This window comes from Mobula birostris, chromosome 19 (genome assembly GCF_030028105.1).
Source record: "Mobula birostris isolate sMobBir1 chromosome 19, sMobBir1.hap1, whole genome shotgun sequence".
In the NCBI taxonomy this organism is placed as follows: domain Eukaryota; kingdom Metazoa; phylum Chordata; class Chondrichthyes; order Myliobatiformes; family Myliobatidae; genus Mobula; species Mobula birostris.
In genome coordinates this window covers 22,199,117-22,222,703 of record NC_092388.1, presented here as the reverse complement: position 1 = coordinate 22,222,703, position 23,587 = coordinate 22,199,117, and the positions used below count along the sequence as shown (strand labels likewise).

At 40.1% G+C, this 23,587-nt stretch overlaps 1 long non-coding RNA gene across 1 annotated transcript; it reads right to left on the bottom strand.

The window, feature by feature from the left end:
• Positions 1-16,338: 16,338 nt before the first annotated feature.
• Positions 16,339-21,433, bottom strand: LOC140212333 (uncharacterized). Its single transcript, XR_011889698.1, has 3 exons — positions 21,312-21,433; positions 20,393-20,434; positions 16,339-16,415 (listed from the first exon to the last, which is right to left on the bottom strand). It is a non-coding gene; the product is annotated as an uncharacterized lncRNA (long non-coding RNA).
• Between the last annotated feature and the right edge of the window lie 2,154 nt (positions 21,434-23,587).

The window sequence follows — 23,587 nt, the reverse complement described above, 5'->3', positions numbered from 1 at the left end:
AATGTGATGTGATGTGATGTGGTGTGGATTTTTTCATGAATTCTATTGTGTTTCTTTGTTTTGGAATCTGTCTTTGCCAGCACATTAAGAAAAGTGTCTTCAAAGCTAACAAGAGTCTTACTGTCAATGTAGTCTTTCCCCTACTGGTGGTTTTTAGTAAGGCATATCAGCCTTCGGGGTCTGACAGAGCATTTTTGTTTTCTCACAGATGGGCTATAGTAAACTGGTACAAAAGTTTGAGTGGGAACTGTAATTCTTCTCAATATGGATGAGGGGGTACAGTTCATTGTATTATTACAGATTAGTGATAGATGTCTTGGAGACTCCAGTCCTTGTGCAGAGGAAATGGAAATTACTCAATATCCAATCATATATTGATACCAATTCCACTAATAAAGGGAAGAACAATTACTAGAAAAATGAAGATCAGAATTGAAGCAACAACACAACCTTACCTAATGCCCGTAGTCTGGTGCCTGACCTACAGTCTCAGCTGGAAGTCAAGGTGAGTATCATCTTCAATTCCTGAGCTTCTAGTTCATTTAATCTGTAGCACAGATGTACAGAGACAATCTTATTTGCTGCCTGGCCATCTACCATTTAGGACTGAATGGAAAAGGAATTTTTGGAGTTGGAAGTCTGAAATACTAATGTGAATCCTGATGTCATAAATGCTTCTGTCTTGGAGTCCGTGGATATTTGTAAGTAGATTATTAGTGGAGCAAGCATCCCCTTGCATAAAGTTCTACCATCTTCTCACAAAAGAAGCCTGCCCCTTCATCCCACCTAGAAATTAGAAGGATTAAAGAGCTCATTCAGCAAGCACCAACATCAGTTTAATGTCACATTGCACTTTTGTAAAGGGCTCTGTCTTCTGACACCTATTAATACTTTCCTGTGATTTATATTTATGCTGGATCCAATTGCAACTGTTAAACTGCACTGCGAGTGGTAAGTTGGAACTTGACACTCTTAGAGCTTGGGGCGTCTGAGTTTGGAGTTCAGTCCTGGCGTCCGCTGTAAGGAGGTTGTATGTCCTCCCTTTGGAATGCGTGGGATTCTTCCGGGTGCTCCAGTTTCCTCCCACAGTCCAAAAACGTACCAGTTGGTAGGTTAATTGGTCATTGTAAATTGTCCTGTGATTAGGCTAGGGTTATATCAGGGGTTTCTGTCGGCATGGCTTGAAGGGCCAGAAGGGCCTATTCCATGCTGTATCTCTAATTAAGTTAATAAATAACCCCCCACGACAGAGTTGGAACAAGATATTGTCCTTTGTCTCTTAACAGCTCAGACTTAGGATGGAGCTGGGAAAATAACCACTAGTCCAGTGGACATGGTCAAAAATACAGTCTACCTCCGAGACCTTTGGGCCTTCAGATTCATCCACACCTTCCAAAACTCTTCCACTGAGGGGGCATCTTCTTTGCTTTCTATGCTCCCTGCTTGTTGACAATGGCATTCATTTAAAGTGTCCCCTCATTGGGTTAATTTCTTGTCTTTTTGCCATAATCTTTGTTCTTTGACAATATACTCTGTATTCCCAGTCTGATGGAAACTTGCTCCTTTTACACAGTTCTGACCTCTTTACTTTCAGGAGGCCCTGTTATCATTATCTTCTGTTTTTTCTCTCTGTCAGTCACTTTTCGGTTTGTGCTGCCACATTCCTTCTTGCACCATATCAAATTCAACCTGTATAAAGACAATAGGTGGCTTTGTTCTCCAGTTGCAACCTTGGCCAACAGTTATGGTGAAGCCCAAAAATGCAAATAAACAATTGGAACAAACAATTTTCCTGATTTTGATGTTACTTTATTTTCTGTGCATTTTACATTAGTGGTCACAATGGGAGCCTCAACTGTGGGATGAATCATTAAAGTAGTGTGCATTCCATGTAAAATGAGAATTGAGTTTTGTTCGGACAACTGTCGCCATATGAACTCTGGGAAGCAATGGGGTTGAATGAGTTGTTGTCTTGATTGTTTCTGTAGTGCATGTTGCATTGTGGGTATTGACTGTCGGCACTTCAGTTTAAGGGAGACTTACATCATTATAATCTGCTATAATGCATTTGGCGTAAATTAATGCACTGACCTCAGATTTGACCCCATCTGTTTTCGCCTTTCCTAAAAGGTGTACAGATCTTAACACTGGATATTTTATTTCAGGCTACCACCTCTTAACTCCATGTACGGAGGAGAAACCGGTTGAATGCAGACCTTGTGGGGAAGGCGAGTACCTGGACCACAGTAATTCTCAGACAGAATGCTTGAAACAGGTGGAGTGTGATGAAAGTGAGTATCTACTTGTAGACTGGTCCAAAACCAAGCAGTGGTTAATGTGATAAAGTGAACAGTTTGAAAATAATTAATGACCTGAATTAATAATTTGAAAGAATAAATTGAAATCCATCACGGGAGCCGGGAGCTGGGGGACTTAAATTCATATGATTGGGCAAACAGGAATTTCAAATTAATAGTATTGATGATGGTAACCATGAAACTATTGCCAATAAGTTGTCATAAAAACCCATCAGGTCCAATAATGTCCTTTAGGAAGGAAATCTGTTTCCATTCCCTGATCTGGCCTCTTTGTGCTTCCAAATCCATGGTCTAGTAGTCATCATTGCCCACAGAAATGGCCCAGGAACCTTTGACCATAATTGCAGACAATTAAAAAGTTGTTACTCTTTGAGAATGATTCTGGAAAGGACATGGAACTGAAACGTGTGCATTGCACATTTGTCTATCTCCGTGTATACAAGTGCCTGTTTGCTTAAGGATGTAACGTTTACTCTAAACTGTATAAGACAGTCTATCCAGCATTAGACAAGGCTTCTGTTCTTGGGTAGTGCTCTGAGAAGAAGGATATCTTATTCCCACTCCAGTTCAATGGACTGAGGTAACATATGAGTCCTCTGCAGGATCCATAACTACTGCTTCAGTGGGGTTTGAGCGGGCAGGTGAATGTGCTGTTTGGATTGTCGTTCTTTCCTTCCACTGTTTGCACTTTTCTTCCATCGTGCCCTCATCAGAGAGACCCAAAGTGCTTCTCAGATGCCAGGTTTAGCAGCTTTGAGCAAAGGATTTTCATAATTCCAATGATTTAATTGAGGATTTTCCATTGTGTCGAGGTTTAAAATGTCTCATTGCTGAAGTGTTCGCAAGTAGACCAATCATTTCTGGAATCAGGCATCAGCCAAATCAGGTTTCAACTGCTGAGGAGAACACAAGGAGCCTGTAAAGGCATGTAGCTAGTTTAAGTGTGTGGACAAGGAATTGATGGAATATAATGCAGCAAAAATAGAACATAGAATATACAACACTAAAGCACAGTACAGACAATTCTGCCCACAATGTTGTGCCAACCTTATAAACTATCCTAAGATCAATCTAATCCTTCCCTTTGCAGAATCATCCATTTTCCTATCATTGTGCCTATCTTTAGATTTAGTTTAGATTATGAGGACACACAGTCCTCTTTTATTGTCATTTAGTAATGGATACATTAAGAAATGATACAATGTTCCTCCAGTATGATATCACAGAAACACAAGACAAACCAAGACTAAAAAACTGACAAAAACTACATAATTATAACATATAGTTACAACAGTGCAAAGCAATACTGTAATTTGATAAAGAACAGACCATGGGCACGGTAAAAAAAAGTCTCAAAGTCTCTCGAAAGTCCCATCATCTCACGCAGACGGTAGAAGGAAGAAAAACTCTCCCTGCCATGAGCTTCCAGCGCCGCAAACTTACTGATGCAGCACCCTGGAAGCATCCGAACACAGCCGACTCTTGAGTCCATCTGAAAACTTCAAGCCTCCGACCAGCCCTCCGACACCGAGCACCAAGCACCATCTCTGCTGAGCGCTTCGACCTCGGCCCCGGCAACAGGCAATAGGCAAAGCCGAGGATTTGGAGCCTTCCCCTTTGGAGATTCTCGATCGCACAGTAGCAGCGGCAGCGAAGCAGGCATTTCAGAAGTTTCTCCAGGTGTTCCTCTGTGCTTCTCACATCTGTCTCCATCAAATCAGGATTGTGCACGGTACCTACTTACAAATACCGATATCATTTCGGAGCGGCCACGCGCACTGCGTCGCGCTACCATCTTCTCCTCCCCCCCCCCATCTAGGAGTTTCTTTAACGTCCCTAATGTATCTGCCTCTATCACCACCCTGCAGGGCGTTTTGTGTACCCACCAGTCTGTGTAAAAAAATCTTACCCCGACATCCCCTCTATACTTTCCTCCAATCACCTAAAAATAGGAGGTTATTCTCCGAGGAAGAAGAATGATGAGAATACAAAATATTGTGGTACAAGGCAGTACAAGAGTCCTTTTAAGGCATGCAGATCCAGCAATTAATTCAGAAAGATTGGCTGTTGTGTGAGAGATATGAAGTAAGAAATTTTGATATAATTTTTAGGCACTAGTGCAACAACACCTGAAGTACAGCATACAGGTTTGGTCTCTATAGTTAATGGAGGAGAAGTTTTTATTTCAGGGAATGCAAAGAAGGTTTGATCAATAAAGAAAGGTTGAATACGTTGCCATTAGAATTTGGAAGAATGAGAAGTGAACTTATTGAAACATGGTATACTCAGGGGCATCATAAAGTCGATGTGTTGAGGATGTTTCATTGGTGGGGATATCTAAAGTGATGAGGTATATTGCAGGATAGATTGCATATTAAAAATGGATGTGGGGAAGAATCTTTTCTGACTTTTTAGAATTTTCTATCCAAGATAAATGTGGAGATAGTGTCAATGGATATTTCAAAAATGGATGTTGATGGATATTTGAACTTCAAGAGAGTGAAGGAGCAAGGGAAGGGAGCAAGAAATGCCAAGATTCAACCATCTATGACCTTATTGTATGGCAGAGTAGATTCCAAGGGCTGATTAGCCGAATCTTGCTCTAATTTATTCTGTTCTGATGTCTATATAAACTTTGATCTTCATCAAAGGATGCACCATAGATCCCATCAGAGTCCAGACTGGAGTCTGCTTATATATCATTGGTCCAAACATCTCCTCAATATTGCTTGCTACAAGTCTTCAATTGCTCTTCCAGTAGGCTCCCCGCTGCAGAGCAGAAATCAACAGGAATCATAAACCTTCCCTCCGGAACTAAGGTCACTTCAACTCGACTTATGAACACACAATGAAGATTAAATCATATATACATATTTATTATATCCTTGGATATTTTGTCTGTAGAAATCCGACCCCAGTTGCTCCATTCCTTGTCCCTTTGGAACCCTGGAGAAATGTCCGGTGAGAACCAGTGATATCATGGGTGAAACATCTATTTCACTCAGCTACCCAGCTGAGCCATTGTGACACCTGTTACATAGGGATGGAAGTTGCTGAGTTAGAATTGAACCTGGACAGCAATGAAAAATAAGAATCATTAGCAAATTAAGTTGATGTAGGAAGTCTTCATATTAACTATAAAATGAAACAGAAGTATGTTTTATCCAAGACTTACAGAAGTAACATTTTGATATATGTAACAACCTCTTGTATTAATGAGCTACTACTTTATCTTTTATTTAACTCTCGTTTTGTAGTATCCTAAGTAGTTTTAAAAACAGCAAATATTAGCTTTTATCACTATTGCCAGATCTGAAATGGATATACTATGCACAGCTGTAAACACTGTGTGAGATGGTTAAATGCGATGGTTATACCATGCACAGGTGTAAACACTGCAGGAGATGGTTAAATGTGGCCGCTTGTTATTACTGTGCCTGAAAATATTTTGTTTACTTTACAGTGAAGGGATTTGAGGTTCTCCGTATAGGAGATTCGGTGACTGCTACGCAATGCACATGTAAGGCAAATTACCACTGCTCGCAGGACTGTGAATACTGCCTCAGGGACAACCCCTGCCTCCCGGGGTTTGAAGTGAAAGAGAAAGGTGAGCAAGTGTGTGAAATCCTGTTAACTTTTTCTCTTTCCACAGATGCTGCCTAACCTGCTCAGTTTCTTTAGCATTTTCTGCCCTCCTAACTTAACTTGTTCATTGGAAAATTTACTATCAATCTATGCAACATATTAACAAAAATCAATTACAGAAATGTTGAGAAGGCCAATGTCAGTCTGCTGTGGACTGGGAGAAAAGTACGGGTTGAAGGACAAGATAGCAATAGACTATCAAAGGCAAACAAGAGAAGCTGCCGATGCTGGAAATCTTGAGCAACACACACAAAATGTTGGAGGGACTTGATAAGTCCTCCAGACTATCAAATGCACTCATCTACAGAATAGGAGAACCCTGTCTCATTATATGTTGTACTCAGATGAACTTTCTTTACACAGTTCTCTCTAATGTCAGGCATTCATTAGGCATTGATCACTGGACAATATAAGCCTCTCGCATCAAATGCAAGTAAAAACCAAGGACTGAAAGTCCTGTCTTGCAGGGCAGATGCAGTACATTTGGCAAACAATATACTTGAAATTAGATGGCTAATTTATTTTCATAGCCAGAGTTGAGAGAGATGATTACTGAACAATGGCCCCCGATATACCTCTGTCAAAATCATGGTGTACTTAAAATAGACTGTCTGATGGATACTAATTTGCATTGTTCATTATAGTAACCAGCAATCACTTTTAGGCAGATTTTGGATCTGACAACCTCAGCAAGCAATATAGACAAAGTACAATTAATTACTGCTACACTTCGGAATAATTTTCCAGTGTGTTAAAGAGATTTTATGGCAGGACAATCAATTATCTTTTCTTTAAAAAAGGAGAGGGCTTTAATCACCATGAATTCTAAATTAGAAAATTCAATGCAGAATTGCTGTCTACTCATTAGTGTTAAAGACACTCTTTCTGTCATGACTTAATCTTCAGAATGGAGCCATCACACTTCAACTCAAGCACATGCCTTAGTGTGCTGATTTAAATGAGACATTGCCATTTCCAAATCAACTTCCATACTGCCCAGTGGTAGCTGAAAATTACCATTCTGAAAGTTGACATTATTTATAGACTATTTGATCCTTAAAGAAACCACAAATAAGGAAACTCTAAAAGATGTCTTTAATATTATCTATATATTTATAAATCAAATACACCAGGAGGTTTAAATATTAACACTTCTCCTGTATCTTAAAACATTTCTTGTCTCAAGCCTGTTCCCATTGTGTCCGAACCTCATTGACTACATATGGTAAATCTTTACGTCTGCCCCCATAGTTGTAATCTGACCTGCTGGGGCTATACAGCTCTTCCTGCACCCCTTAAGGCTTAAGGTCACTGACCTTATAGCAGAACTGGAAAAAGTTAGAGATAATGCAGGCTATGTTAGCGAGTGCTGAACAATTGGGAAAGGCAGGAGGGATCTTGTGTTACTACCATTGGCAGGAGGTACAGAAGTCTTAGGTCACCAGGTTCTGGAACAGTTACTACCCAACAACCATCAGGCTCCTTAATCAATGTAGATAACTTCACTCACCTCAGCTCCAAACTGATTCTACAATCTACAGGCTCATTTTCAAAGAATTTACAACCCACATTCTCGGTATCTGTTTTATTATTTGCACAATTTATCTTCTTTTGCACATTGCTTGTTTGTCAGTCTTTGTTTATATATAGTTGCCAATAGTATCTCTTCTGAGGAAATTAACTCTTCTTCCAAAAAACACTCACTGCCAGTTGCAGCACAGTCTGGAAACTTTGGGAGGTGTTTGAACAACCTGCAGTCACTTCTGAATGTGTCCAGACAGGTCACATGATGTCTGAAGGGTGTTCAATTGAATCACCAGCAAAGCAATGCCAGAACTAGAACTAGAGGTCATAGGTTAAGGATGAAAGGTGAAATAATTATGGGGAAAGTTCCTCACTCAGAGACGGGTACGAGTGTGGAATGAGCTGCCAGCAAAAGTGGTGGATGTGGGCAACACTAATGAGAAGTTTGGGTAAGTATAGAGATGGGAGGGATATGGGGGTCTATGGTCTAGGAGTGGGTTGATGGGAGCAGGCGGAGTAACAGATCGGCACAGACTGGATGAGCTGTTTCTGTGCTGTAGTGTTCTATGACTCTATAACACAACATACGTCTGGTTGAATTGTGAGTGTCCAGGACTGGGTTGAAGTTATATCTTCCTGCTTCAATTACATGCGAATGTACATTGAGCATATCATGAAGAGTCTCCCTGATGCTGGGAAAATGTCAGGCTAACATGGATCAAGTGCTTAAGTGCCCCATCAGTCTCTGATGCAAAATGATTGCTAATGCAGCATGAAGTGTACTACAAAACTAACATGTAAATTGAGGACAAGAATGTGCAAATGGTCTAAGTTTTAGGAATTATCCATCTAACTTGTTCCTTTTCTGAGGAAAACTCATTGACATTAAAGCTTGCTTCTCCTGCTGTTGAAACAAGTTCAAGTTTACCTGTCATTCAACTGTACGTATGTGTCCTGCTAAACAAATCAGCATTCATCTGGGGCCAAGGTGTAAAACACAGTACATGGAGCCACCCACAGCACAATGCACATGCTTACCTGGTCCAGCCCCAGGTAATCAAACCCACTGCAACAAGTTTTAATTGTTTCTTTAGTGATATGGCCCACCAAGCTGCCCTCTTATATCAATGGAACTGTGATATAGTGCAGACTTTTTTCTCCCCATCTCATGGACTACAAAGGATTTGTTTCATTTTGGTGTATTTCTTTTGGACATTTGATCAGAATTTATTCCAGAACTTTTTTTTATAGTTATCATCAGCATGATCAGTATTGCATTTGGCTGAGTTTGACAGATGGCTGTTTTAAATCACTGTAGTCCATCTGGTAACATCCACCTCTCAGGAACATGCTTCAGATATTGATGGTTTTCCTTGCATTTCATTTTCTAAGAAATGTGTTCTTACTCCACAGCAAATAGGAAATCTGATACTAAGTGCAGACCGTGTCCTCCAATGCATTTTTCAAATGAGACGTCATTTACGGTGAAGTGTATGCAAAGGACAAAGTAAGTGCAAAACAACTGAAATTATATTCCTTCTTTTTCTAAAAAAGGATATTCCAAAATGCGGAAACGAGTGAGTCCTGACTCCCCAAGGTGTAGGGAAATGTGAGATGACGCCAAATGAAGTGAATAGTATTTTGGGACAAATAGACAGAGGTATGAGATTGCAGTGGTTAAATTGCAAGACTAGCTGCCAAATACTTCCTTGGCAGCTGGGGGAATTTAAATTCATGCAATTCAGTATATCTGTCCTTTTTTATATATAGCATTAGAAATGGGAACCTGGTGAGCACAATTTCATTTTCTTAAACTCCATGTTGAATATGCCAGGTGTTCCATTATCACATCTTTAATAAAGGATTCCAAATATCTGATGTCAGACTAACTACTTCGTAGTTCCCAACTTTTTCTCTCCCTCCTTTCTTGAATAGTAGTGTTACATTTGCTGCTCTCCTGCCAAAGTAGTGTTTCCATGCAGATATAACTTTAAATTAGAATATAAGAGATTATGTCAGAGGTAACTTCCTCTACTGAGAACAAAGTGTTTTGGTTACGAGTATAAATCAGATCAAATTAGTGGAGGAACTCCTCTGAATCGTTCTGGATGAGTAAAGCAGTTACTGGACTGTAATGCAGAAACAACAAGTTCAAGCAACAAGATAAATAAGGAACTTAAAAATTTCTCCGTCAAGATGGCCATGTTTTAATTGGTGGCACAGCTGTGGAAACTGTGAGTAGTTTCACACTCCTTGGAGAGCACGTCTCACACGAGCGCTCATGGTCCCAGAACACATCTTACACAATCAGGAAAGCTCACCAAAGCTTCTGCTTTCTGAGGAGGGTGGACTATGCGCATCCATACACGTCATTCTATAGATGCACAGTAGAGTGCATTCTAACATGCTGCTTAACTGTATGGTATGGAAACCACACTGTGGCGGACAGGAAGGTTCTAAAACTGCCCAACCCATCACCAGTACCTGCCTACCAGCCATCGAGGAGGGTCCCAGGAAAGGGCCAGTGACATCACGAAACATACCACCCACCCTATTCATGGACTGCTTCTCCCATGCCCATCGGGGAGGAGCCTCTGTAGCATTCACGCCAGGATCCCCAGACTCAGAAACAGTTACTTTCCCCAAGCAGCAAGGCTGATCAACACTGCCACCCACTAACCCATCCTGGCACACCCCACCTCCCCAACACCACCGCCACTTCATCATTTCCTGTCAGAGTCACCCTATGTGCAGACTCTCCTGAGCTTAGCAGCACACACAAAATGCTGGTGAACGCAGCAGGCCAGGCAACATCTATAGGAAGAAGTGCAGTCGACGTTTCGGTCGAGACCCGTCGTCAGGACTAATGGAAAGAAGAGGTAGTGAGAGATTTGAAAGTGGGAGGGGGAGGTGGAGATCCAAAATGACAGGAGAAGACAGGAGGGGGAGGGATGAAGCCAAGAGCTGGGAAGTTGATCAGCAAAGGGGATACAAAGCTTAGTGTCACTTTATGGAATTACAATCAATCTATGTATATAAGGTATCTTATGTATTTATATTTATTGTTTTTTTTATTAAAGTGTTCCTTATATTATTTTTTTCGGATCCGGAGTAACAATAATTTCATTCTCCTTTACACTTGTGTACTGGAAGTGACATTAAACAATCTTGAACCTTGAATCAAAGCTCATCCTGTTCACTGTATCCTCAAGGCTAGAGTGTCAGTGATCTTTTAATGAACTGACCCATATTTAACCCTGGTCTTATTGTTCTAGTGGCACTTAACTGATGACACAATTCAAGAAGACAATAAAGGTATTATCTGTGATGTCCATATTCACTAAACAAATATATTTTTAAACATAAGGTGTGACAAACTGCTTCCTCCCAACTTGATAACTGAGCATCTCCAATTCCCACATGCTTCCTAAATCACTGGAGCCCTGGATTAGACCCGCGTATGGATTCACCAGTGTTCTAGTTCCTGTGCTGATCCCCAGCTCACCAGGGATCCAGTTCTGTTACTGCTTTCTAACTCACCGTGGCCCAGGTCATTACACCAATTTAAAACTTACTGGGTTGACATTTATCATGTCACATTTGAAAAAAAAATGGGTTGACATTTATCATGTCACATTATGTAACATTTGGAAAAAAAAGTGGCTTGAAAGTGTTTTGGAGTATTAACTAGATTTATATCCAATAGCTTGCAAAATCTGCCAGTTTGGTACAGCCAAACTTGTGAACATGCCTGACGTTTACTGTAGATATTTGAGGGGGAAAGCAAAGTGTATGCAGGAACATTGGATAGGCAAACTGCCACATGGGTTCTGTATGTCTTCCATTTTCAGTTTGATCCTAAGTGAAATTGAGGCTTAGAAATAAATGTTTAGTTAGAGTTTGGTTTGGTCTTTGCTGGCAACTCAGTCCAACAAGCAAAGCTTTGCTCTCAGAGGAATGATGTCAGATTTCTGCAGGGAATCTCCTCATTCATTAACATCTACTTGTATTTATGCAGCACATTTAAAGTCAAACTCAAAGTTGAGTTTATTATCATCTGCACAGGTAAATGTATGCAGAGAAGCAATGAAAGTCTTATTTCCAGTAGCTTCGCAGGTACGTAGCATCAGATAAGTAGGATTCGCAAGAAAAACTTAAGTTATACAAATTTTACAAGAACACAATTAGAACAGAGAAAAGTTATTTTAGTGCAAAGTAATCAAAGTAGTCAAACTAATCTGTAATGATTATGGCTGTGCCGGCTGGTTCAGTTCAAAGTAAATATATTATCAAAATGCATATGTCACCATACACAAACTCAAGATTCATTGTCTTATGGGCATAATCAATAAATCCATAATAACATCAGTAAAAGACTACACCAATCGGGCATTCAACTAGTGTGCATTAAACAACAAACAATGCAAATACAAAAAGAAAGAAATAATAATAAATAAATAAGCAATAAACACCCATCAACCATCAGGCTCTAGAATCAGATGGAATAAATTCAATCAACTTCACTTCCCTATCACTGAACTGTTCCCGCAACCTATGGACTCATTTCCAAGGATTCTTCATTTCATATCCTCGATATTTATTGCTTATTTATTTATTATTATTTATTTCTTTTTGTACTTGCGCAGTTTGTTGTCTTTTGCAAATTATTTGAATGGCCAGTTGGTGCGGTCCTTCATTGATTCTTTTATGGTTGTTATTCTATTATAGATTTATTAATTGTGCCCACAATAAAATGTATTTCAGGGTGATATATGGTGGCATATATGTACTTTGATAATAAATTTACTTTGAACTTTGAACTTTGCCCCTCCACTTCTCATTGTATGAGCCATGTTCAAAGAGCGGATCATTTTCAATGGGCCAAATGGCTTAATTCTGCTCCTGATCCTGAGTCTGATTCTATGTCTTATGGTTATCATCTACCTTATTTTATACACTGTGTGTATTCAAACGTAACACCTTAAATCCTGTATTCGCCACCTTTCTTTTCAATTTTGTCTCCATGTTGTCTGAAGTTAAATTCTTATCCCTTTCTAAACTTTTTGTCTTATTCTTATTCTGGAGACTATGGTAATCTAATCATGTTTCCCGACCTTTGATTCTGTGTTCCAAATGCATAACTTTTCGCAATGTCCATCTCCGTCTTCACAGCTTCTCTTTCACTTTGTCAAGTGGAACATCAATCATTCTACAGTGCAAGACAGTTTCAAGACAATCTTAATCAACTTAAAAAAATCTCAATCCAGTTCATATCTGATTTGTCCTAACTATTGAGATTGATTTTTGGACTATTTTCCATTCTAATAGTATTTTGCATAATACTCACGACAACACCTTACACTTGCTACAATTAATCATGACTTCTCAGACTCAACCAGCCAACCTAGTGATTAAATCTGTAACATCCTCAACAACTTTGCCATTACCATTGACTCCACAATCCCATTCATGTCACCAGGTTAAAATATGTGTGTTCAATGCTTCCAGCCTCTCAACGCACGTCCTTTATGGTCCATGGTAGAGTATACGTATGTGAGACACGAGGAGCTCAGATTAACTGTACATTACTCATTCTCTGCTGGAGCGTTCAATCAATATTGCTGCAGCCCAAAAAGCAGTTAGTCACGATACATTATCCTTAATGAGTGACAGTCTTAATGCCTTAATCACTGTTCACTAATTACAGCAGTGATGATTATAGAGCTTGAATAGGAGTGGAACTTGAACCCATAACCTTCTGATTCAGGAAGAGAAATGCTATCCATTGAGCCACGGCTAACAATATTGCTGGCCTTAGGAGAGAAAAATCTAAAGACGAACTTTCAAGGACTCTTTACTACTCATACTCTCAGTATTATTTTTATTTGAATGGTTTGTCTTTTGCACATTGGCTGTCTGTCAGTCTTTGTTTATGTACAATTTTTCATAAAATTCTATTGTTATTACTTTTTCCTATAACTGCCCATAAGAAATTGAAACATGAGGTAGTTATATGATAACATACGCTTACTTTGATAATAAATACATTTTCTTTACTCTGAAAAGAGATATTCAAAAGCAGAAATTCAGGAAGATAATCCCAGAACCTTAAAACAATATTTAATGTTACTGAAGTGATTAAAGTTAAGGTGCACATGGGGCGAGAACCAAGCGACAAAGGTGACAACAAGGCTCCACTCCAATGAACTCAATGCCTTTTATGCTTGCCTTGACTGTCAAAATGTGGTGGAACGTTCATGAGTTCCCACAGCCCTCAATGACCCCATGATTTCAGACATGAGAGCATCCTTCAGGAGGGTGAACCCATAGAATTCATCTGGCCCAGATGTTGTACCTGGCCCAGTACTAAGGATCTGGCTGCAGTGTTCACAGATACCTTTAACCTCTCACTTCGGCAATCTGAGGTACCCATATGCTTCAATTATACTGGTGCCTTAAGAAGAATTGGTAACTTACCTCAATGACTATTGTCCAGTAGCACTCACATCCACAGAGATGAAATATATCAAGTCCTGCCTGAGAAGAGACTTGGATGTACCCCAGTTTGCCTGCTACCTCAACTGGTCAACAGCAGATGCCATTTCATTGGCTTTTCACTCAACCCTTCAACACCTGGACAGCAACTTTAAATTCCTTGGTGTATCATTTCAGAGGATCTGTCATGAGTCCAGTATATAGTGCCATTACAAAGAAAACACAGTAGCGCCTCGACTTTTTGGAAATTTGTGAAAGTTCAGCACGCCATCTATAACCTTGACAGACCTCTATAGATGTGTAGTGGAGAGTTTATTGACTGGTTTCATCACAACTTGGTATGGAAACACCATTGCCCTTAAATGGAAAAACCTACAAAAAGTCGTGGATTCTGCTCTGTTTATTAGGGGTAAAGCCCTCCCTACCATTGATCACGTCTGCACGGAGCATTGTCAAGGAAAGCAGAATCCATCGTCAAGGAAAGCAGAATCCATCATCAAGGACCTCCACAATCCAAGCTATACTTTCTTCACATTGCTGCCATCAGGAAATAGGTACAAGAGCCTCAGGACCCACACCACCAGATTCAGAAACAGTTATTACGCCTCAGCTATCAGGCTGTCAAACCAGAGGGGATAGCTTCACTCAACTTCACTCGCCCCATCACTGAACTGTTCCCACAATCTATGGACCCACTTTCAAGGTCTCTTCATCTCATGCTCTCGACATTTATTGCTTATTTATTTACTATTATTATTTTCTTTTTTCTTTCTGTATTGCACCGTTTGTTGTATTTGGCCCATTGTTTTTGTTTTGTCCATCCTGTTAGCTGTGGTCTTTCATTGATTCATTGAGGTATACAGAATAAAGAGGAGTTTCAACTGGGTAAATGCAAGCAGACTTTTTCCACTGTGGTTGGGTGAAACCAGAATTAGAGGTTATAGGTTAAAGGTGAAAGTTGAAACATTTAAGGGAAACATGAGGGGGAACTTCTTTTCTCAGAGGGTGGTGAGAGTGTTGAACAAGCTGTCAGCAGAAGTGGTGGATGCAGGTGCAATTTCAACATTTGAGATAAGTTCGGATAAGTATATGAATGGCAGAGATATGGAGGGCTATAGTCCAAGTGTGGGTCAATGGGACTCTGCAGAATAATAGTTTGGCATGGACTAGATAGACCAAACAACCTGTTTCTGTGTTGTAGTACACTATAACTCTAAGTTAAACCACAGAAAGCAGAGTTCCAGTTGGCTGAAACTTTCTGCTAGGTGGAGAATGAGAGATTGGTCAGGCAAGTCAGAGAAGGTTCAAATCTGACAATAACAAAGACACTGAGCTGGCAGTGAGATAACTGAATACTTGCTTCAGTAGTAACTGAAACTCTGAAAAATATAATTAAGAAATAAATTTTTCATCATTTCGTCAGACAAATTGGCTCTATGAACTATTGGATCTCTGAGACAAAACAATAATCTGAAATAGTAAAAAGATGCAACGTTTTTCTGATAACATCATTTAATTTAATAAATAAATTGTTACGTTTGTATTTGGTGCATATTTTACTGGCCTGGCTGGTGCAGCTTGCCTGTGGAAGTTCCTTGCATTACAATAGAAGTATTCCGTAGGTTGTGAAGGATTTGGGGATGTCCTGAGGTAACTAGAGGCACTACATACAGTAAATACAAGCTGTTTTTCTGTATTTACATCTGAAGGAATAGTGGTTGATGTTGCGTTCAAACTAGTTAGAGTTGCTATTGTGCTAGAGTCCAAATAAGCTTTGAACCACATGTCTGTGCTACATTGGAGACTACACCTTTTCCCCCTCCAAAAGATCACCAACTCCACATCCTGTTCTAGTTTCATTGCTATGTAGAAATATTCCTCCTCAGATCCCCAGCACGAGAATATACAATTAACTTACTCACTTTTTTAACTATGCATATATAATAAAAATACTGTTTTGGGTAACAATGGCACATAATTTCACAAAAAATTTTTGTATTTCACTTCATTTCTCATAGTTGCACAGTCCTTGGACTAATGGAGAAAGTGCCGGGCAACTCTACAGCTGATGCTGTATGCTTCGCAGTTGGTGCATCAACATCACTCAGTTCAGGTAGAGAATATAACATTTATGTGGGGTGATGATAAATTAATCATTTGGAATCCTGCTTTGCAATAAATGTCTTCAGTCTTCCAATATCTAAAGCCCTAAAGTTAGAGCTATGTAGCACAGGAACAAGCCATTTGCTGAATCTCGACTCTGAACTGACTCCACAACCTATGGACTCACTTTCAAGAACCCTACAATGCATGTTCGCAGTATTTTTTATTTATTATTCATTTTTTTTTATTTCCACAGTTTGTCTTCTTTCCATATTGGTGGTTTGTCTTTGTGTGTAGTTTTTCATTGATTCGATTTTCTACTGTGTGCGCCTGCAATAAAATGAATCTCAAAGTAATATACAGTGATATATACATACAGTACTTCCATAATAAATTTACTTTGAACTGTAGACTTTGAAATACTTATCTATTCTCGTCCCATTTTCTCACATCATCCTGCAGCTCTCTGGGCCATGCCTTTTGAGTGGTCGTCTAAGTACTTCTTAAGCACAGTGAGAATGCCTGTCTCCACCACCCTCTCAGACAATGCCTTTCAGATTTCCTCTACCTTCTGCGTCAAAAGAAATCTCCTCAATTCCTCTCTAAATATCCTACCACCTACCTTAAGCCAATGTTATCTGACTGTATTCTGCTCTACGAAAGGGTAGTTCATAATCCACCCTGTCTATGACCCTAATAATTTTGTGCACTTCAGTCAGCTCCTCCCATCTACCTTCTTCTCTCCGAGGAGAACAGGCCCAACCTATCCAGTGTCTGTCATCATAACTGAGAAACTCCATCACAGGCAACAATCTGATGACCATCCCCAGCACCTTCGCCTGCAGTGTGGCAAGCAGAACTTCACAAAGGTACTCCAGCTGTGGCCTTATCAATGTTTTAAACATTTTACCTCAGCCCCCTTGCTCTTATATTGTATTCATCAGTTAATGAAAGTAAATATTCTATATAACGTATACAAAATGCTGGAGGGACACCGCAGGTCAGGCAACATCTATGGAGAAGAATAAAGAATTGATGTTTTGAGCCAAGGCACTTCATCAGAACGTGACGAATGGTCCCAGCCTGAAACATCGACTCTTCATTCCTCCCCATGGATGCTGCCTGACCTGCTGAGTTCCTCCAGCATTTTGTATGTGTTACTCTGGATTTCCAGCATCTGCAGAATCGCTCGTGTTTACAAGTATACTGTCTGCCTTCTTCACATCTTATCCACACGCATCTACGCACTGGGATCTCTCTATGCCTTCGTCCTCCCAAGGACCTGACCATTCTTTATTCTGTTTTATGCGCTAAATGTATGATGCAGCAATGAATATGCGCTGATTCAATTCTTAAATACTATTTCAGTGAAGAAAGCAGCATCACAGTTCAAACATGGAGGTCAATGCATTGCTACATTGTGCAGTTGATGGTTTACATTATTTACATAGTTCCTGACTTCACAGATGCAGCCCGACCTGTTGTGCATTTCTGGGATTTTCTGTTTTTATTTCATATATGGATTTCAGCAAGGCATTTGATAAGGTACCCATGCAAGGCTTATTGAGAAAGTAAGGAGGCTTGGGAGCCAAGGGGACATTGCTTTGTGGATCCAGAACTGGCTTGCCCACAGAAGGCAAAGAGTGGTTGTAGACGGATCATATTCTGCATGGAGGTCGATCACCAGTGGAGTGCCTCAGGGATCTGTTCTGGGACCCTTACTCTTCGTGATTTTTATAAATGACCTGGATGAGGAAGTGGAGGGATGGGTTAGTAAGTTTGCTAATGACACAAAGGTTGGAGGTGTTGTGGATAGTGTGGATGGCTATCAGAGGTTACAGCGGGATATTGATAGGATGCAAAACTGGGCTGAGAAGTGGCAGATGGAGTTCAACCCAGATAAGTGTGAAGTGGTTCATTTTGGTAGGTCAAATATGATGGCAGATTGTAGTATTAATGGTCAGACTCTTGGCAGTGTGGAGGATCAGAGGGATCTTGGGGTCGGAGTCCATAGGACGCTCAAAGCAGCTGCGCAGGTTGACTCTGTGGTTAAGAAGGCATACCGTGTATTGGCCTTCATCAATCGTGGAATTGAATTTAGGAGCCGAGAGCTAATGTTGCAACTATGTAGGACCCTGGTCAGACCCCACTTGGAGAACTGTGCTCAGTTCTGGTCGCCTCACTACAGGAAGGATGTGGAAGCCATAGAAAGGGTGCAGAGGAGATTTATAAGGACGTTGCCTGGATTGGGGTGCATGCCTTATGAGAATAGGTTGTGTGTACTCGGCCTTTTCTCCTTGGAGCGACGGAGGATGAGGGGTGACCTGATAGACGTGTATAAGATGATGAGAGTCATTCATCGTGTGGATAGTCAAAGGCTTTTTCCCAGGAAATGGTTGCCACAAGAGGACACAGGTTTAAGGTGCTGGGAAGTAGATACAGAGGAGATGTCAGGGGTAAGTTTTTTACTCAGAGAGTGGTGAGTGCGTGGAATGGGCTGCCAGCAGTAGTAGTGGAGGCAGATGCGATAGGGTCTTCTAAGAGACTTTTGGATAGGTACGTGGAGCTTAGAAAAATAGAGGGCTATGGGTAAGCCTAGTAATTTCTAAGGTAGGGACATGTTCGGCACAACTTTGTGGGATGAAGGGCCTGTATTGTGCTGTAGTTTTTCTATGTTTCTATGTTTCATATTTCCAGCATCCACAATATTTGAACTTTTAGATAATAGTTGAATAACTGGTTTAGTGAAGTAAATTAAAATGAGTATACAAATAAATCAAGCAAGTTTGCAAGCATACCACAACATTGCAGCTGACAGCATTTACATTCTTTTATTGCATGTCAGATGGAGATGAATGGTAAAACTCTGATAAAATACCAGCTGAAGTCCAAAGTATGTAAGTGCTTAGCAATTATGACTATGACTCGGTGTTAATCAAATCAAAGTTGCTTATGCGTGAAAATAAATGAAAGTTATGTTTTTCTGTTCCAATGGATAAATATATCAATAGATTACATTTTACTCTATGGTGAATCTATGGAATTTGTTGCCACGGGCAGCAGTGGAGGCCAATCCATTGGGTGTATTTAAGGCAGAGATTGATAGGTATGTGAGTAGCCAGGGCATCAAAGGTTATGGTGAGAAGGTGGGGGAGTGGGACTAAATAGGAGAATGGATCAGCTCATGATAAAATGGTGGAGCAGACTCGATGGGCCGAATGGCCTACTTCTGCTCCTTTGTCTTATGGTCTTATGGTCTTTACACTTCACGGATGAATTTTCCAACATATATTAAACAAAAAATTTGAATAAAAAGAGGAACAATTACTATTGAGACTGATCTTGTTACAATTATTTCTGGATTCATCCTGAATATATTTCAGCAGATGTCTTGGGCTACTGGTCCAGGCAAGTTGGAATGGTGTACTGTTTCAAAACAATAAAACCATAATTAGACCATAAGACATAGGAGCAAAATTAGGCCATTCAAGCCACCAATTCTGCTCTGCTTTGGATCATAACTGATTTATTTTCCCTCTCAGCCCCATTCTCCTGCCATGCCTCTGTATCCTTCGATGCCCTTACTAATCCTATCAACCTCCGCGTTTAAATATACCCAATGACTTGGCCTCCACAGCTGTCTGTAGCAATGAATTCCACAGATTCACCACCCTCTAGCTAAAGAAATGATCTCTGTTCTAAAGGAACATCTTTCTATTCTGAGCTGTTCCCTCTGGCCCTAGACTCTCCCACTATTGGGTGTATGACACGTGAAGCTAGTATTTAAGTGCTTGACTATGTGTTTCAAAGAGCATTGATCACGGGATCAGTACGAGCTTCATGCAAGGCTCGAAGGGAAGGGATTTCCATTCATGATATGCAATTCATCAATCATGTACTCGTCCTGAATCCTGGGTTTATTTGCAGTGTAGCCCTGTGCCAGCAGTTGCACAACTCTGAAGGGAGGTTTCTCAGCACCCACACTCCTTTCTTTGTCTGCAAGCCTTGCCAGGAACCTGCACTGTAGCACAGAGGGAGTGAGCTATATCCCTGACCTTAATATAGCGAGATGATTTGGCAGGGTGAACCATGTTTTAATGCTCCAAAAACAGAGATGTTAACTTATTTGGAAATCACAAATTGACAGATACACATTGCAATTGTCTACATCATCTTCGAACCACCGTGATTCTAGCAACCATCTGAGATGGTTCTCAGCTGTGTGCTACACACAGATTAGCTAAAGATAAAGATTAGATTTATTTGTCACATGTGCATAGAAATATACAGTAAAACATCTTTATTACCGACAATGAAACATCTTGAACAACTCTGTAGATGCTGAAAACCTGAAAATGAAAAGAAAATGCTTTAAAGACTCAGCAAGTCAGGATACATCTGCACAGAGAGAAGTGGGGTTAACATGTCCAGTCCCGAGATACTTTGTCATTTCTAGGGAGGTGTATTTCTGCAGAATTATAGCATATTCTGCTTTTTTCTGAGAGTTGTCGAAGATCTTTCCATGATTAAGTTTAAATGGAACTCTCAGAAGGGATTTAACATAAGGTCACTAACCTGAAATGTTAATCTTGCTTTCTCCACTGTTCTCCGTACAATGTGCCTTTAATCCCAGGCCATCTGCAAGTATGCCATTGGCATTCCCAAGCAACTCACAGTTCACTAACTCTTGCGGTGAAGTCAGAAGGGACAAGAAGCAAGCGGAAAGGTCAAGTGGAGAATTCCAGATGTATTCAGCATGATGCTCCCAAGTTAGCTACAAAATCATTGGCCCCACCCAAGTGCACAGCATTCCATTAGTCCAAAGTGTTTCCACTGCGTCTCGCCGTGATGACCCAGTTATGGTGGCCTGTGTGTTGCTTACAAGTTTGACACTTGCCAGTTCACTTATCTATTGATCAACTAGGCAATTACTTTCAAGTATTACATAAAATTCAGATCAGAGGACATAAATGCCAACAGATTATTTTGAAAGATGTTTGAAAGTATTTTACAAGGCAGCCAAGCTGCTTAATTTCCACATATCCTGATTCCTGAAGCTGAGAGCTAGGGTTGCAAAGAATTAAAATCTAATGATATTATAACTTCACAGTGTCACAATAATAATGACCTACTGAATATTTTCAGGGTACTACCCTTAAACATTCCATTTGTCTCAAAAATGTTTCTAGCACTGCAAATAGCCTTATCAGAAGTAAACAGTCTTACCGTTTTTGTATCTCTCCATCTGGATCTTTATCACACTATCATCCGCTTGTCCACCCACCTTCCCTATACCGTCATACGTTACAAATATCACAGCAGTAAACCTGAAGTCATCACGGAACACACTTCCATTTTAACTAAGAGCAGTTTCTCAACACTAACTACTTTGCCAGAGCAGAAATGTACAGAATAATTCTACATTTCCTGAAGTTCATTTCAGCTTCCTCTATAAGCCTCACAGTTTAATCAACCTGAACAGTCTGCCAGTTTTGTGTTGTCGACAGGAACTGGTTTTGAAAGGCACTATATAATGTCTATTTCTTTTCAGATTCCCAGCAGGAATTCTCACCCAATTACATTGCATACCAGAACCAGTAAGCAGGAGTCCCTGCGCAGAATGCATATGGTGGGAAAGGCCTTGTGGTATTTATTTGGAGGGAGATGATGGGATGGGTTTTAAATATTGGAAAAATATCTGTGCAAAGAGGTGCTGTTCCTTCAGTTTATGTTGAGATACATCAGAACACTCTAGAAGGAGGACAGGCTGGGAACAGCACCGAGGGTTAGAATTATGCCTCACAGATGAAGTGAGGGCATTCAGCAAAATGGTCAGCCAGTCTATGTTTGATATCACAGGGCAACGAAGACTGTGTCACAAAAAGCTAATAAAATATACTAAATCGCTACATCATCAACAAAGACTGTTCGGGCCTTTAGATGGTGATAAAGGAAGCAAAAAGACATCAGTTTCATTGCTCCAGTTGCACTCAAAAATACCACAAAAAGATAAATGAAAGAAGATACGGAATTGTTGAAAATTGGGCCATTGGGTTGGGCTGAGAATGATGCTTGTGCAACGTTATAGAGGGAAGTGAGGGGAAGGTGAGTTTTCTGTGGACAAAATCCAATTATAATCTCACTCTCCTTCCATTGTAGATAACACAGTGTTGAGTATTGTTGGCCTTGCATGTGGAAGTACAATGCTTTTAGTCTTTGTATGTGCCATAGTATTCCACAGAAAGACCCTGTCGACTCTAACAGGTATTTTGAAATAATTTCTATCTGTGTTTCACGGAAAGTATTAAATATGTTTTCTTAGAGAAATTACACTTGTGTTCCTCGCTATAGAACTAGGGACATTCATCAAGATGTTCTTTGGCAATGCTCCCTGTGCTCAGTTTGCTTTAATGGAAATTAAAGACTTGCAATTGTTTAACACGCTTCATGCCTGCCCCAATGCACTTTAGAACAATGAAGTATATTGTTGGGGAATGAAGACATCAAGATATCATTTTGAAGAGCTGATCTCTGCTGACCCCTGCTGACAGTACATGACTCAGCAGCAAAAATTCCTACCAGTGCTAGGCTCGTAGTTACTGTCATTTTTATGCTGTCAGTAGTACTTTATGAATTAAGTGCACCACAACTCATAGCTTGATGCTTCAATATTGCACTAAAACTTTGTTAATTGGTTATTGGACTGTAGTAGTAGCTGTATTTCCACAACCAGCAAAAAGGGAAAACATTATTCCACATTTCCCCTATCCAGCTCTGTAAGAACTTGGTACATTTCAGAGGCATAATCTATTACTCCATATTGAAGAGAGTAAAGACCCAGTCCTTTTACTTTCTTCTCATACAATAAACTTTCCATTCGCAGGAATCATGCTAGTTTACAAAATCATTGTAGTTTATTGGATTGATTCCATCTAAGAATGCCATTAGGAATCCTGACTAAATAACTATAATCTTTGAAAATTAAGGATAACCATTTTATTCTCTGTGTGTCTCACAACATTAATATTATTGGTCAAGCAGATGAGTAGAACTACTGTCGATTTCATCAGTACTGTTCTTGTGGTTGTGTCGTGGATTAGTATTTGACCATAACTCTGCTTTTTAAAAATCTTAATGCAGACTCTATTCAACAAAGATTTGCGCATGCTTGGTGCAGTATTCATGGGAAAGGGGGAAATGAGGTAAGTTTGTTAGATGGATGACTGATGGTTTGAAAGTGACGTCCAGCTGCGATGTGGCTGCAGTGCTGAGAAGTACAAAATGAAGCTGTAAATGATTGGAAGAGTCAATGAAATAGTTGACAGGGTCTTTAAGAGTTTTATATTCATTGGACTGAGAAGAGTAATAAAACTGGACAGGCCTGAATTCATACTGCAATGAGAGAGAGAAGCATAAGTCACAGGTATCAGTATCACAATGGAATAAGGGGAATTACAGAGGCATGAGAGAGGAGCTTCTCTGGGTGGGCTGGAGGAGGATAC